General features: G+C 37.8%; 1 pseudogene; it reads left to right on the top strand.

The window, feature by feature from the left end:
• The first annotated feature begins 9,963 nt into the window (after positions 1-9,963).
• LOC124248164 (40S ribosomal protein S4-like) lies at positions 9,964-15,794 on the top strand (annotated as a pseudogene).
• The last annotated feature ends 682 nt before the right edge of the window (positions 15,795-16,476 follow it).

Here is a 16,476-nt window from a genome sequence, read left to right as displayed (position 1 = left end):
GGCTGAGTAGTATTCTATTGTATGCATTTACTACATCTCCTTTATCCATTCATCTATAGAAGGGCACTTGGGTTGCTTCTACTTCTTGGCTACTGTGAATAATGCTGAAATGACCATAGGGGTGCATAAATTTCTTTGGATCATTGATTTCAATTTCTTTGGACAAATACCCAGTAGTGGGATAGCTGGATTGTACAGGATTTCTATTTTTAATTTTCTGAGGAATTTCCATACTATTTTCCATAGTGGCTCCACCAGTTTGCATTCCCACCAGCAGTGTATGAGGGTTCCCTTTTCTCCACATCTTCTCCAACATTTGTTGTTTCTTGTCTTGTCAATTATAGCCATTCTGACTGGTGTAAAAGGTGACACCTCATTGTAGTTTTGATTTGCATTTCCCTAATAATTAGTGATGTTGAGCATCTTTTCATGTGCCTATAGGCCATCTGTGCAGAGCAAAACTTCTGACTGAGGTTGAAGCTGTTGCTGTCTGCTCTGTGAGTCTGTTCTTAGGAAATGCTGTTGCCTGAAGGTTTGATTAAAAGCCTCCACTTTCCCCCTTGCCCTCACCCCCACCCCTGATTTCAGGACTCCAGTTGGTCCAGTTGTTTCTGCCACTTGTAATCATCCAGTTACACTGCATTGCTACCATGCTGAACAGAAGAGGTGCTGACACAAGGAAGGTAAGAAGAAGAATGAATCTATCAACCAGAAGGTAATTGTAGAGCAAGACTTAAGCGTTAGGTACTACAAAGGACATGGAAAATGCATAAGAAAAGCTTCTTACCTTTAAGGAACTTATGTATTAGAAGAACAAGCCAAAATGAATATTTAACAAATCCAGACATGTATGATAAGTGCCAGAGGAAGAGAGGACAGAGATTTCAAGATAGATTGTCATGGTCACCATAGGCTATGTGGGAGAGAAGGGATGTGACCTGAGAGATGAGGCTTCATGAGGAATTTCGACAGGGCAATACATCGAAAACTCAGGAGTCACACTCATATTATCTCCTCTTTCCTCAAAAAGCTTTAAATGGCTAGTGCTGTTGCTTGAAAACATATCTGCATTTAATCAACTCATAATTATTTGTGCCAGGGAAAGGAATAACTCAAAAACAATTTACTTTGGAATTGGAATAAAATGTGTGACATTGCTTGAAGTCTATTTGTCCTCCTTATTTTGGATCGTTCAGGCTAATGTTAAAATAAGCTTGCATTCTCTGAGCTCACATGAGAGCCCAGAGATATATGGCTCAGCACCACATGGGGGTGGGGGAAAGCCACTCTAGGATAAAAACTGACAAATGCTTCTGAATCAAATTCATGTTGTCATGGTTAAACACAAACAGCTTCAGAACATCTGGGATTTTGTCATTTTAATTCCAAGTTGCCATATTTTCACACATTCTTGCTTTTTGGTGCTTGGATTGAGATTTTCTTTTCAAATGTGATTTTTCTCTACTTGCAAAATTGTTAAGGATTCCCATCAAATGGGGACCTTGGATTTTCCCATGTAGACATGAAGGAGGAAGAGAAAGACTAGATATAAAAGAGTAAAGAGAATTTCTGAATTAAAAAACAACAATATCAACAACAAACTATATTATTAAAGAAAATTGCTTAAAATTTTTTCTTTAAATGCAAAGGGATCTGTAATTTGAAATTGAGGCCAACATTAGGATGACAGCTTCCAGGACATCTTTGAACCTCTCTAAAATTTCAACTCGCCCCAAGCGACTTTCACACTTTTCTCTCTCTCTTCTATGCTTTAGTTTTTCCCCTTAGAGTTTTTCATTACCTAACATCCAACATACTTGACTTATTTTATTTTGTTTATACTCTGATTCCACCACCAGAAGGTAGGCTGCATGAAGGCAAGAATTTTGTCTAGACCCCCACTGCTCAAACAGTGTGTTGAACATAGAAGTACTTTTCTGTTGAATGAATTTTAAATCTTCATGCTAATGGGTTTAAAGCATTTTTCCATGATCTCTGAGTAAATTTTATATTCAGTTTGCCTTAAATAGATCTTATATTTCTTCTGTGAATAGAAAATTAGAGTCAAATTATTAAAGTGTCTAGTCATAAAATCAGGTTAAATAGAGAGAACATAAATTCAAATGCTTGTGTTTAAAAAAATAAAGTTAACCCCACAACTGAAATAACTGTACTTTGCCTAGTTATCTTGGGAGTAAAATTAAGTTGGATCAAGCAATATTCATGAAGAATCTACTATTCAATGGATGAACTGATGAAAAAGTGTAAACTATTTTTGAACGATAGTGATTATCATCAAAAATAACCTTAGCAGAATAGCAACTCTGAAAAATATATTTTACTGTTTTGTAATGGTTTTTATCAAGCCGTATTTATAAATGGAGCCAAGATCCTTTATAAGTAACTTATTTAGTTATAGAAAAGACAGCTTTGGAAAGCAATCTAATAGTGTGATAGACGGCCAGGAGAGATGTGTCATATGCAGATAAAAGAAGGTAAGAGTTTCATTTTGTATCCCATCCTGGTGAGAAAATGCCTAAAATATTTTTTAAAAGACATATTTTAAGAGGATAACTGACAATCTACAGCATATAAAAATAACCAGGTTGGCGAAATGCCTAGAAATTATTTTTAACGAGAAATAGTTAAATAAATTTTATTAATTTAAAGAAAAAAAAAAAAGAAGTTTAAGATTCTAGAGATGCCTAGCATAGAAGAGACAATATTTGGGTGAGGAAGAATGAAAAATTTTTAAAATCTTCAAATAATTGAGTAGCTACCAATAGAACTGGAATTTGGTGTTTTGAGTTATTCTAGCGGGTCTAAAAAGAACCAATGGGTAAGTTGAAATTACAGAGAGCTGGACTTATATTTACCAGAAGAAAGAACATGTTAACAATTTGAACATTTCAAAAATATAATGAACTGCATTGTAAAGTAATGACCTTCTGCCACTGGAGGAATACAAACTCGATATTGTAAACATCCAGAGGGCAATGGCCATGTTTTATAAGTTTCTGTACCTTTAGTATAGGTAATACGTTTACGTGTAGAAGGCCTATAAAGAGCTCAAGAACCTTTGGTCGAGTGGATGAATGGTTGCTGTTTGAACCTCCATGAATACTTCCACGTTACTGCGTGGTCCAGGCTGTCTAAGAAAGAAAACTAATAAACTTAGTTAAAGGATGACTGAACAGGAAACATGTCTTGGAAGTGAGAGATGGTATATAGTGAATAAGTTTTAAGGCTTATCTACCCAGAGCCATTTGCTTACATTCCAGGGTAGTAAAAACCCAGGGAATTTCTCCTCCCCTCCCCAGAGAAGATTTGTTTACATTCCAGAATGAAGGGCTTTCTCTTTCTGGAAGAGAGGATGGGCTCCGGTGCCAGTCACCCTATATAAGCTTTGATTTTCATCATTTCAAGGCGCCTCTCTTATGGTACAACGCTGGTAAATGTTCAAGTGAACTTCTGGCCCACTGAGTTGCCCTATGGAGGATCGGAAAACTGATGTTGAAATGCTCTGTGAGTAATAAACACCCTGTTCTCTGATCCAGAGATTTTGTGTTTCCTGTCAGAATATCTATATCTATCTGTATTTCTATCTATCTATCTATCTACCTATCTATCTAGACTTAACAGATGAAAGGAAGGAAGGAGGGGAGGATGAAAGGAAAGAAAGAAGAGAGGGAAGGAGAAAGGAAGGAATGGAAGAAGGGAGAGAGGGAGCTTGGATATTTACCTGTCAGGAATTCTTTACATTCCTGCATTGGTTGGAAAGTTTTACAGATAACGATAGAGGCCTATTTGACTTTCAGATATGTGTTGTTCTGTACATATATTTCCAGATGACTCTTCATAATTTTAAGTGGTGTTTTCAGTCCCAGGCCAACAAAGAAACCAAACAAAATTCAATTTCTGAGAACAAAACTTAAGAAGACTAAAGAGGATGCAAGATTTTTGTTTTCAAAGTATTTACTAGAAAGTATGTGAATTGCTTAGTATAAAGAATAATTAACCATTTATCTCTGATAAAAGCACTAGCGAAAAATTATCCAAGAAAAGGCATGGTAGTTTAAAGTAAATGTCTTAAGATAACAAGAAAGAATATCTTTTCTGAGATAACATAAAAGATTCCATAAGGGTGATCTCTTAACTAAAACGGAAAGAAGAACCACTTGGCCTAAGTTTTCCTCAGGACATGCTCAAAATATACTGAATTCTCCCCTGAATAGAAGAAATAACAAAACCTATTAAAGATTCTGGAATCTTTTAACTTGCTATTTTGCTGGAATTTTGGGTCTCAAGAAAAGCTTTAGTCAAATGAGCAATTCTTCAGTGTAACTACAGGCATTTAAGTTTTATTGTTATTTTTCCAAGTTCATTACGGTATAAAGTGATTCACGAAAACTTTCAAAGGATTGATTAACGCATGTCTGGTTTCTGTAGTTAAAACATTTGAAAGCTCTTTACTCCCCCCAAGTTTTATGGTGATTCACCTAAAAAGATCTCTCTCTCGAACAGAAACACATGTTAGCTACATTTATACACTCAAGAGAAACATCACAGAGACCAAACGATTATGTTACTAAGCTAATGATATGAATATCTCATAGAATTTACTGTAATGGATATCTGTGACGAAGTGGGCAACAGATCAAACAGTGGCTGAGATCAATTCTCTGCCAGGCCTTCCTCTGAATCCTTCACCCACTGACCATTCAGAGCTCATTATGAGGTTCACCTTCAGACAATAATTCACTGCCCATGTATGGTCTTACTTCAGCTGCTGCACATATATTTGGGGATTTTTATCTTGCTGATCAATGTCAGTTGTAATATTTACTCATATGCTAACAAAAGCATTATGTTACATATATTGCAAGCATTAGCTATATAGATAGTCTTTTCATATTAAGCTGTACAGTGACCTAGGCAAGAATTTGTACCCAAACTTTGAGAGATGAAAATGGAACAAAAAAGCTATAAAACATACAAAATATAATATTCTATATTTGTCTGTCCTGCCATTGAACAGTTTCACTGCCATTTTATCCGATCTTCAGAACTACAGTGTGACCCACCTTCTGACTTTCAGAGCTGTCATGTGAGAGGGGTTTAGGCTCACTCTGAATGATTCCAGAAGGCAGAACTAAAACAACAGATGAAATCTATAGGGAACCACATTTTAAGCCAAAATAAATAAGCTTTTTCTGCCTATTAGGTCTCTTTGGGTGCATTGGTTTGCTTTGTAGTTAGCGTGTTTCTTATCAATGGAAATGTCTAACAGTGACAAAAAGCAGTCAGGTATCATGAGTGGCTGGATTAGATGAATTTTCAAACTTCTTCATTTGTTAGAATCCTGGTACGTGCTCTAGGATTCCCTTAGTTAAAGGTAGGTAGCAGCTCCCTGTCCTTCAGATCCTAAAGGAGAGTATATCACCCCTCTGTTTCCTTCTATCTCCTTTAGTGCTGCTGGACACATGCCCAGTTAAGATGAACAACAGTTCAGCCATGGACTGCAGCTGCTGCGTGGTTAATGGAAAAGGAGCCCAGGAATGCATACTCTCTCTGTGTCTACACGATGCCAACAGGCTCGGCTGATTTGAAGAAAAATCCAGTCAAGCTGCCTGTTTGGCAAGGTGCAAGCAACTCATCTGGGTGCCTCACAAGGTTTCTGACTGAAGTTACAGGCTGTTTTCAAACCACATAAGCCTGACATTAGATGCTGTCTTCACCAGTGGGCTGTGCCATAAGCCGATGTACGTTGGGATCATGAAATCCATGCTATGTTGGAGCAGGAAAGGATCTCAAAGATCTTACCCTATATTTCTCAAAACATGTTCCATGGAAACATTGCCTCTTGAAACCTGCCATGAGGAAAAAAATGGTGTGATATCAAAGAAAGATTGCATATTTAGATCTTTCTAGAAAATTCACATACACATTAGTATATTAAATGTTTTGAGAAGTCTTATTGCAAAGAAACTTTGGCAAACACAGATCTGACCAATCCAGTTCATTTTCCTTGCATGATACTCGTTAACATTCCAAAGAAAACACACTGGAAAAAATATTTTAGTACCAAACTCTCATTATTACATATGAAGAAACGTAGGTCCAGAGAGATAAAATGACTCGTTCCAGGCTGAATATACTGACAGAGTTATGACTAGAACTTGGATTTCCTTGTTCCTAATCTCATGTTCTTTTCTATGAAAGATTTTCATGATCATATTCTTGACTTTTATACTTTGTTTCATCATGCCCAGGTCAGATGTTCATCCTTAGACTGATCAGCTCTGGCTATGGGGTAGAGTCTGGGAAAAGCCTTAGGATAAGTACTTGCTTAGCCAATCTACTGGACCAGGAAGGGGTGTTGTAAAAATCCAAAAATATATCAGACCGTGGAGAGATGTTCTACCAAATCCGGAATTAGCCACGACTCAAAAGTTATCCACTGTATATTTCATTCTACGTCTGCCCTAACACATGTGTTTCCTTATTTTCCTACAAAATTACTGAGTCCTTGCTTAATATGATTCACCTGTTCCATATAGACTCCCAAATCTACTCAACTCGACTCAAAAATAAGACAACTCAAGATTACATTGTGTTAATGTTCCAGAAGTGATATGATCATTCTAAGTTTAGCAACTCAGGATTCCTTCTCTAGATGGCTCGGTCAGATCCAGATATGGCTCTTGAGCAGAATAAAATATATGGACTTAGCATTCTCCCCCAAGACAGCCCAATATACGATGGTGGCGGGAGGAAAGATAGCAGCACACATGTTGTAATGAACTTCCCCTCTTAACTATCAAGAAATAGATCATTAACAGCATCCCAGAAACTCCCTTTAGGTCCCTTCCCAGTCAGTTCGTTCCTGGAGATAACCACTGTCTACTATCTGTCATCATCAATCAGTTTTGCTTGGTTTTGAATTTTGTGTGAAATAGAATCATACAGTGTGTATTCTTTTGTGCCTGGCTTCTTTCGTCCTCATATACTCTGTGTGGGGGAATATTGCTACAAAAATTTTGGAAAACTGTTTGGTATTATCTACAAAAGAAGAACATAAACTCACTCTGACTCAGAAATTCCACTCCTTCCTAGATACCAAAACTAAATGTGTACAGATATGTACTAACAGTCATATTTAAGAATATCCATAGCAGCGCTATTCATAATAGCCCTAAACTGAAAAATGCCAAATGTCCATCCACAGTAGAATGGATAAATAAATTATAATATATTCCCACAGCTGAATGAGAATGAATGAACTGTTGTTCCACACAACAGTAAAGATGAATCTCACAGTCATTCACTATTTTGACAGCTCTGATTCTTGAAAGATTTTCCATATTTGAGTGGATATCTGACCCTAACTCTTTAACCAAATTTAATTAAAGAACAAATATAATCCTGCTTCCAGGCTACAGTTAAGAATGTCATGTACTATTCATAATTAGTCAGATTAATCTAGAGCATGTTTAAGATCAGAGTTAAATACTTTAATGAGTAAAAGGAAATTTAGAATGTATCCATTGATAAAGTATAGAATGAGTTGAAATTCACCATGTCACATAGAAATATTTAAAGGAACTGGTCACAAGTTACGCAAGACCATAACTCTGTGGCTCTTTTTCATCCACTGGATCCTTTCTTACTCCAACTCCAGATAACATCTAAAGGGGAAAGACAGTGGCTTAGAATAGAAAGGGAAATAAATATCATCTTGTCCATTTAAAGAGGTTATTTTGTTCAGATTAACTGGCCTTGGGTAAGTGATGCAAATATTCTGTTTCTCAATTCCTCATGAATTATATCTCTGTCTCTACTTCCAAGATCTTTTTATGCACCCTTAATCATTCCTATTGCCCACTGTGGCACAGTTCCTTCAAAACAGCCTTCACTGCTTGCCTGTCCATCAATTTATACAGGAAGCTGCTGGCAGAAGCATCCAGAACCTCCTTGACTCTGATCTTACAAGGCCTAAAGCACTTTATTTGCATGAGATGAGGAATCTCTTTCCTTTTCTCAGGTCCATCTGGAGGCTGGCTCTTCTCATAGGATCTCCTTCAAGTTTATCAAACTTAAGGGAAAAAGATCTTCTCTTTTTGAAAAAGAAGAAAAAGAAAAAAAGCCCCAACAATCTCAAACTAACAGGGAAACAGATCAATACACCTAATACCTTACATCTATTTGTAAAATGCAACCGTCATGAATAATTTCCCACCACACAAGTTGAACTATAATTCGATCATAATAACCAAGACTCCCTGAAATGATATAATTATTGCTTAGCCTTATTATATTAGCATTTATTCATTAATTTAATTGACAAATATTTACTGAGTATCTATTATGTGCCAGATGCTATTCTTGAAATAGGAGATTTACAGCAGTAAATAAAATAGACAAGGAGACTTAGATATTAATATGTCTAAGAAAAAAGTTAGATATTACTATATCTAAGAAAAAAGTGATTAGGAAGGAAAAAAGAGGGAAATGGAGTTCGAAAAAGCTTAGGAGGACATCTGTAGTATGCTAGGCAAGAATAATCAGGTCAACACACTCTTGAATTAAGTATGTTCTGCCTTCTATCTTGACAAAACTTGCCTTCATAAGGACCTGGAGGGGCAGGCTTGAATTCAGAATTTCAGGACTCCGAGGACTCCTTGGCAGCACAGGGAGGCCTGGCTCCACCTTCCCACCCCTGGGCCCATGGCAGCACTCCCCAACCCCCGCCCCTTCTCTTCCCACACTGGCTCCAACCGCACCAGAGAGGCCTTGTGCACACCCGTGTGCATGCCTCAGTCCACATTTCTAAGCTCTGTTCACCCTTGACCACTTTGGGATCTAGTGGTGTGTGTAACAATAGCAGAGACCACCTTCAGGAGGACAGACCTAGGCAAGAGTCACTTCAGGTTCTGGAAGTAAGTTCAATTAGGCAGGAAATTTTGGAGTTTTTAATGCTTGGAGCATTGTCTCAAAGGGGCAGTGGCCACAAGCTCAAGATAGCCTCATGGATTCCTGGCCCAATGAGACTGGATAAGAGGCACAAGGTGGGGCCTTTTAAATTGAGGGTCCAGGGCAAAAGCCATCCCCCTTTCCTGGGGTTAAGGATGCTACTGCTTGTCAATACTTTTCCAATATCAACTCAAGTGAAAGCAGGTTACCTGGCCAAGGGATTCCACATTCGGATCCTACGGAGATATCTATAGATCTATATCTATAGATATCTGTATCTATACTATCTATATCTACCCATGTCTATCTCTTTGTATCTATACACACGTGTATACATATAATATATATGTATATATTATAATATATATGTATGAGTGTATCTATCTATATCTCTCTCTATATATCTATCTTCCTGCCTGCCTGTCTATCTATCCATCCATCTAAATATGTTATATTGTGGAAATAGGTATTTCTAATATTATTAGTGGAAAGCATTAGCCCCTTGAATTATATATCTAATTTTCTATTTTCTGATTCCATGTTAATCAAGCACAATTCTGATTGCAAGCTTGGCTTTCTATATGGCTTGACTATAGGGACAGAATGTGACATCACGTCACAGAATGTATTCTGGTCCTTTGACTCAGGTGATAGTCACATTACCCGTTGGGTTTAATAATTGGTAACATTTTATATATTGTCTTCTTGTAAGTGTTGTTAGCATGTGTCAATATTTCCTGAGTCCACTAAACTCTGAAATACTAGCAAGACAACTTTTCTGGAATTGAACATTGGAAGACCAGTTGCTTGACAAAGGAGAGTTCACTACTGGAAATGGTGCCCTAAGAGACCACTTGGCAGCCAGCTGGCTGATCTTCCCTGGTAACACTGTGAACGTAGTCTGAGCCAGTTCACACTTCCCCCATGAGTAGAGAGCCCAGCAGGCACTTATTGTGTATGCTCAAGAAGTATGTGACAGCTCACAGGGCCATGAGTTCCCTGCTACCCTGTGTGCTGCCTGAAATGTGGGCGGGCTTCCTGCAGTGGGAACAAGAAGAAGGGCAGGTATGCTGCAAACAGTCCTGCAGCAGATACAGCAAGAGAATAGAGAGTGAGAGGTTCACCTGTTAGAGTCCCTCTCCTCCTCGGTCATCAAATTTTTTCCCAACAGGATTCTCCTCCTTATTTCCTTTCAGTCAGGTCAGTGGGTCTGCCTTTATGTGCATGTACATCATAGCAACATAACATGACCATTGTTCTCACTGAATCTAGGATTGAAGCATGAAACTACTCTGACCACAGAAAGCACCCAGTGTTATCTAGTGCTCAGTCATCAAAAAGGATGTGCTCCTTTTTAAGGAAAAAAATTAAAAAATAAAAAATGATGTGAGGTAGAAAAGTTCAAACGCTCTGAACATCAAATTTAATGGAGCATGCAACACCAAATTGGATGGGCAGATATGGGTTGGGATCCAATCTTTGAAAGGACAGCTGGCTTCCTAGTTACAGGTTGTGCATTCTAATCACCTTAAGAACAGGATGAGTCAACCGTATGGAGACATCTATGACTATCTGAGCTACAGACAATGCCCAGTGTGGTCCAAATGGACATGCAGTATGGACTTCTTCCTCCTCCCTCTCTTCCTCTCATCCTTCTCTCCCTTCCTTTCCCATTCTTTCCCATAACTAAGAGTTTACCATGTGACAGGCACTTGGGCCAGTACTCGGCATATAGCAACAAAACTCAACATGTTTCAGGTGCTTTTGGAGCTTAGAATCTAGTATGGTAAGTGTGACTAAGTCAAGGGTAAAGTCTCTTGGGGATAAAACTTGCAGACCAGGCTGTGTAGCAAAGTGTAGTTAGCTTATAGGGATGGGAGAGATAGGAAAGAGAATTACCCTCTGTTGAATGCTATTTTACAGTTTTTAACCACAGCTATCCATGGGCAGCAATTATTATGGAAAAACCCACTGAAAATATAAAACAACACTTCATAAATGTCTACATTTCTGCACCGTGAAAATATTATATAACTTTGTGACATCCTGTTTGCTAGAATCCTTAAGTGAGTTACAAGTGCACCAGACCATTATCGTGTGTAAACAAAGCTTCTAAGAATACACATGTTGGGGGCTGGTCCAGTGGCACAGCAAAGTGCACAAGTTTGGTTTCGGGGGCCTGGAGTTTGCCGGTTTGGATCCCAGGTGTGGACATGGCACCGCTTGGCAAGCCACACTGTGGTAGGCGTCCCACATATAAAGTAGAGGAAGATGGGCATGGATGTTAGCTCAGGGCCAGTCTTCCTCAGCAAAAAGAGGATTGGCAGCAGATGTTAGCTCAGGGCTAATCTTCCTCAAAAAAAAAAAGAAGAAGAACACACATGTTTATAATATTGTTCAAGAGCAGGGATATTTTACCCCTCCACCCTCCTCCCACCTCATTTAGCCCAGTAACTTCCCCATATATGCTGAGAATATGCAAGTCAAATGATACTCCAATGATGTCAACTAAATGAAGAAGAGTTTAAGATGAGACTGACCCCTTCTGCTCTACCCTGAATGTCCTAAATATTGTGAAATTTAGAGCCTGGGCATTTTTCCCACTCCTAGGCACCAGGATTCCAAAGAGTTCTTTCTAGAATATCAGGGGCACATTATCAATTTGTACCAAAATAAGAAACTCGAATTTTTTTTCATGTAGGAGAATATATATGTACATATTCAATAAAATAGTATACGAATTACATTCTAAGAAGAATAATTCTGAGGAACAGTTCAGAAGGTTTCCACCTTTGTTCTTGTGGCACGTTTCCTGGGAGCAGGAAAGAGCTAGCCCAGATCTTAACTCTGCCCATGTTACTTTTCTCGGCACCTCCATTTCTGAGAAAGTCGAGCCAGCTCTACTTGTGTGGCATGGGAGAGACCAACATTCTTCAGGAGAATGAGTTATGCGACTGAACGGATCAGTGATAACCGTGGTTTAAACTAAGTTGAAGAGTAGCCAACAATTAAACTGACCAAACTTCAGTTCCATCCTGACCTTACTTGAACCTATTTAATATGTCTGTGACTGTTTAACTTTCTGCCTGATAGAATGAAAATTGAAATTTTCTATACTAATAAGCAGGGAAGACCCAGCAAAAGCAAAACATTCTCTTAGAAAGAATTCGCTGAGTTATTACTTACTGACGACTTTTCCTTCCTAACTAGATTTTGTTTCAAATTTGTCATTAAGGGTCTGAAAGGTGCTTCAGAGTTTCTAAAGGAAAAATTTTGTATAAACATTGTATGTTATTTGGGGGCAAATAAATGCAAAATTATATCCAATTCACTAGAGCAACAGAATATAAACACAAAATACATCTGGAAAAGGAGATTAAAAAGAAAACATGGGTGGTCACTTTCCCAACCTATACTTTCCCTAATAAATCAGAGTTTGCTTCTATACAAAAATAATATATCATCTCTCACATCTTGAAAGCTGCTAGAATCATTTCACGGAAAAGTGGCCTAATGCCCACAGCATCTCCAGTCAGCCCTGGAGCTTCCTGAAATTGCCAATGAATGACACCTGTTTGCAAAACATTTATTTGCTCCCTTGCACAATGTGGGCTACTTTTCAGCTTCATGGCTTCATACCCAGTCTTTGGCGTAGCCTTTAAATGATCACAGGCATCAGTTGTTTTTCCAGAACATTCTATCATCTCTCCCTTATTTGTTTCTTTTGAACTGGTTTCTGTTATTATCTTTTGGATCTTTGGTTGAAATTCTTAGAAAAATCCTCCTGGGAAAGTGTTTATTTTTTTCACTCTTATTTGTGCCTTGGAGGTCAATACAAATAAGAGTGTTGGAACAAAAACAGAACAAACCATTTTATCTTTGAGCTGTGAAGCCACAACCAAAATTTCATTTGTGATACATAATCATGTAATATTTTATTTACCTTGTCAAAAGATGGAACACTCTCAAAACATCTGTACTGTCTAGCTTCATCCACTCGTGGTGATAATAGGGGAGTGCACAGAGTGGAAAAGGGCGTGAGAAAATTAAAATTCTTGCCCCCCCCCCCCCACCAAAAGTGATTGTTTTGGAAGTAGTAACTGAATTCACAGGCAAAATGTATAAATCTAGAGGGCCTTAAAAATAATCTCCATTTTTCAGAAAAGAGAAAGAAATAACCCATAACCACCCATAAGAAATAACTGCCTCTCCCTCTTTCCAGACATATCCAATCCTATCTAGTTATTTACCACTTTGTGAATTGTGTTTGCAGTATTGGGAAAATGCTGATATAATGATTGTTTCAGGGTTTTTTCCTATGTTCCACACAGAGCTGGAGAATTCACACAACTTTATGCACCTGTGTTGTTTGGTCATTTTCTCTGTGTCCTTTGGGAGAAATCAAATGGCTTCCTTGATCCAATTTGTATGCAGAAGCCATGGGAAAAAGAGTTCTTCCTGTGGGAGTACATTGCACCTAAAAACTGAACAAATAAAAACGATGTTGAATTTCTAGTATGTTCACTGAATGTGTGCTTCTGTGCATGGACACCCACAAGCCCTTGTACACGTAGATATGAAAAAATTGCCCATTTCAGACGTCAATAACTGTTGGCTTTTTTATAAAAAGGATGTTGTGTCTTCCATTTTGGACACACACAGAAAATGTTCTTAAATTTCTTTCTGCTTTTATCATTAAATGTGGGAATACACCTAAAAACCACACCAAAACTATTCTTCGTGTGTGGTCTGAAACATTTATTGTTTTTTCCTACAGAAATAGAGAAATTCTATATTTAGTCTTTTGTGGTAGAGGTAATAAATGAGTCTGACATCCAATAATTACTAGAAGGTTTATTCTATTAATAAACTAGTAATCATGATATTTAAGTTTTGCATACTTAGAAACTTTTAATTAGCAATTTTATCTTCATACGTTAAAGAAAAGTAGATGGCCAATTAACACATTATTTTATATTTCACCATTGATGAAATTGTATTGAGAAGGTTCAGGAAGAATTTTCCTTTTATTGACATTAAAATGAAGTCTTTTCTCAGAAAAAAAATTAGTTTATTTCTTAAAAAAAAAGAACATGAAACATGGAAATGATGGCAGAAACTTAAAAAGGGAACTCAAGAGATTATAAATAAATATTTAGTGATAGATACTTAGTGGACATTCTGTTCACACAAACTGTCACACTGAGACTTGGCAAAAATTTTATGGCTACTCAGCATTGAATACTGGTCCCTCCTGACCTGGCTCCCTCACTAAGTCTTAGCCTTCTCCCTCTGCTCTCATTAACAAAGGACCAATGCTCCAGTTTAGTTTACCAAACTGGATATCCATCTATCCAATGAGAGAGACTCCTACTATCCTCAAGTCTAAGGAGAGTAAGATTGCTTTAAACTCTTCCATTTGGAATATCAATGCTTTAAAGCTTTTTAAACCACTCAACTTCTTTCCTCCTTGCTAACATATTATCCATTGAGTAACTTTTCCTAAAATAGACCTTTGTGTACTTTGGAAATCACTGAGTAGATTATTTCCTCTTTGATGATTTCTCCAACGGTTGTATAAAACTTCTGAAGTTCATTCGCGCCTAGCAGAGCTGTGGCTTTGGGTCCCACCAAGCTTCTGAAGCATGTAGAGCCCCAGGGCATTGGATGCAGGACATATTGACCAGTGTGTTTTTTCCCTGTCCATCTACCCATGCCCACAAGATAGGAGAATGTCTCCCCCTCAAAATCTTCCTAAGGAACAGACCTAAGTATGCCCTAATAGGAAATAAAGTAAGGATCTGCATGCAGTGGTTAATTAAGATTGATGGGCCAAGTCAACGGGGCTTCACCACCATGGTGTTCTCTTTTCTAAGTATCTACTCAGCCCCAGATCCCCCTCTGATGTGGAGGGGAGAGTGCAGAACAGAAGTAAGCTAAGTGAGCAAATCATTTTCCCTTTTGGGGGTGGGAACAGGAGAAAGGCTGCGAATACTAACATGTGAGTCATATTGTACATAAAACTAAGTATAGACTCCTTAAGCGTATACATTTTAAAATAAGAAATTTGGCTTTAATAATAAAGCCAAATCAAATTTAAAAATGCTATTTGAAACACTAAAAAGTAATAAAATTTAAACTTACTATATTAATTTAATGTGAAAATTAAAATTGTCTTGCTGAATCTGAGTTGTCACATCATACCTATTGCCATAGTACATGATGGCTTTGAGTTTGTGATATGTATAAAATCCTATGTCCAAACTGACAGAACCTACTCTTCAGTTTTTATGGATGTTATCAGCATTGACAAAACCAGAGAGAATTTTCATCTGATCTATGACAATGAGTCTCTGTGTTCACCGCGTTATGCCTGAGGAGCCAAGTACAAGTTGTGCAGAATGAGAAAGATCTTTGTAGGCACCAAAGGTATCCCTTATCTGTTGATCCATAATGTTCCCACCATCTGCTACCCTGGGCCCCTCATCAAGTTGAACAACATAATTCAAATTGACTTAGAGGCTGGTAAGACTACCAGTATCATCCAGTTTGACACTGGTAACCTGGGGATGGTGACTGGAGGTGCTAACCTGGGAAGAATTGATGTGATCACCAGAAGAGGGAAATCCCGGCTCTTTGGATGTGGTTGATGTGAAAGATGCCAATGGCTTTGCTCTGCTAACCTGGATTTCCAACATTTTTATTATTGGCAAACACAACCATGGATTTCTCTAAATCAAAGAAAAAGTGTGCATCTCACCATTACTTGAGAGAGAGACTGGAGGCGAAACAGAGCAGTGGGTGAAGTGATCTTTAGGTGATTTGAGTGGAGAGCTCTTTGCGGCTAATTAAAGACAATATAACACAGAAAACAAAAACAAAAATTCCTGAAAGATGCAGTATTTTGCCAATTATACAGATTCAAATTGATCCTCCTTGAATTTATGTAACTTTCACTGAGGACTTAAAATTCTCAAACTCCAAGCTTTCTCTTCAATTAATATTAGATCTCTGACGTTGGTGCTAATCCTCCAGCCAGACACATAAAACCTGACTTATAGCCACAATCTTCGTCTTTCTTTCTGCAGAAGAATTGTTGATTTCATAGGCCAAATCCTTTTTCCTTTGCATAAGTTATTCTTTGTTGCTCAGAATCATTCCTCCTGTCAAATGACTCTTTCCATATTCCACATGTAGTCTCAATTTTCTCATCACTTCCTGTGTTTTTAATCACATCTAATTTCATTTCTGTTGTAATCTTGTACTTTTTACTATAAATCCAAACCAAGATGGAGAAAAATGAAGTCTGGGTTTTCAAACACTGCCATTATATGTAGTCAACCTCTCCTTTTCTTCATCCCCTCCCATATCTTTTACCAAAATGTCTATCTCCTCTTAAAATATCACCTCCTTTAGAAACCATTAAAGACCTTGTTCATATAAGAGCATTCACTGGCCACAGGACTTGGCCCCAGAGCTGTTTTCCACCTAGTGTCTAACTCA

This window comes from Equus quagga, chromosome 12, assembly GCF_021613505.1.
Source record: "Equus quagga isolate Etosha38 chromosome 12, UCLA_HA_Equagga_1.0, whole genome shotgun sequence".
NCBI classification, from domain to species: domain Eukaryota; kingdom Metazoa; phylum Chordata; class Mammalia; order Perissodactyla; family Equidae; genus Equus; species Equus quagga.
This window is presented reverse-complemented; position numbering and strand designations above follow the sequence as displayed.